Source organism: Salvelinus fontinalis, unplaced genomic scaffold (assembly GCF_029448725.1).
Source record: "Salvelinus fontinalis isolate EN_2023a unplaced genomic scaffold, ASM2944872v1 scaffold_0907, whole genome shotgun sequence".
Taxonomy (NCBI): Eukaryota; Metazoa; Chordata; class Actinopteri; order Salmoniformes; family Salmonidae; genus Salvelinus; species Salvelinus fontinalis.
Genome location: NW_026601116.1, coordinates 18,512 through 19,450, shown reverse-complemented (window position 1 = coordinate 19,450; position 939 = coordinate 18,512). Strand labels below are relative to the sequence as shown.

Here is a 939-nt window from a genome sequence, read left to right as displayed (position 1 = left end):
GGGAGGAGCAACTAAAAGCAGCAGGTGAGGGGTTAGAGACCAAGAGCCCTGTGAATCATAAAAGGCTTCGTTTTTAAACTACATTTTAGTCTGAGATCATTCTTTAAAAAATCAAAAGTCAATTCTATTTCAAGTTCTACATCGACAAATAAAGTTTAAACATCACAGCAATATTCTAGGGGTGGTTTTTGAGGGTCTGAAGGTCAGTTTGAACCCTGTTTGACCCCAACCATGACCAGAACCATCAGAGGGGTTGTGTCCTATATATGAGGGCCTCTCCTAGGTTTGTATTGTGCTCGCTTTGGCAGCACGTATACTAAAATTGGATCGATACAGAGAAGATTAGCATGGCCCCTGCGAAAGGATGACACGCAAATCCGTGAAGCGCTCCTCATTTTCCTCACACGTCGAGAAACTGGAACCAAACAGAGAAGATTGACCGGAGGAATAAATTGCCCATCCCATTCTTCTCAGTCTAAGGAGGAGGGGAATTGCTGGCTGAGAGAAGCTCGGTCTACAGTAGAATGAAGCGTTCCTTATTTTGAATTGGGGAGTGAGACAAGGTTGCAGTCTGAGACCAACTTTATTCAACATTTTGAAAATGAATTGGGGAGTTAGGCACGGTTGCAGGCTGAGTTCAACTTTATTCAAAGTTTAGAAATGAATTGGCGAGTGAGACAAGGTTGCACTCTGAGTCCAACTTTATTCAATATATACAAATGAATTGGAGAGAGAGACAGGGTTTAAAACTTCTTCAGGCTGCAGGGTGAATATTGAAAAAACTGGAAAATATGTGCACATTTTCAAACGGCCTCTTAACCTGTCTAGGATCAGCGTGGCGCTAGCGGCACACCCCCCCCCCCCCCACTGAAAAACCAGTGCCGCGAAATTCAAAAAAAATATTTTTTTAAAATATTTAACTTTCACACATTAAAGTCC

At 42.4% G+C, this 939-nt stretch overlaps 1 non-coding gene across 1 annotated transcript; it reads left to right on the top strand.

The window, feature by feature from the left end:
• The first annotated feature begins 292 nt into the window (after positions 1-292).
• On the top strand, positions 293-399 carry LOC129847643 (U6 spliceosomal RNA). The gene has a single exon (XR_008758451.1). It is a non-coding gene; the product is annotated as a U6 spliceosomal RNA (small nuclear RNA).
• Positions 400-939: the final 540 nt, after the last annotated feature.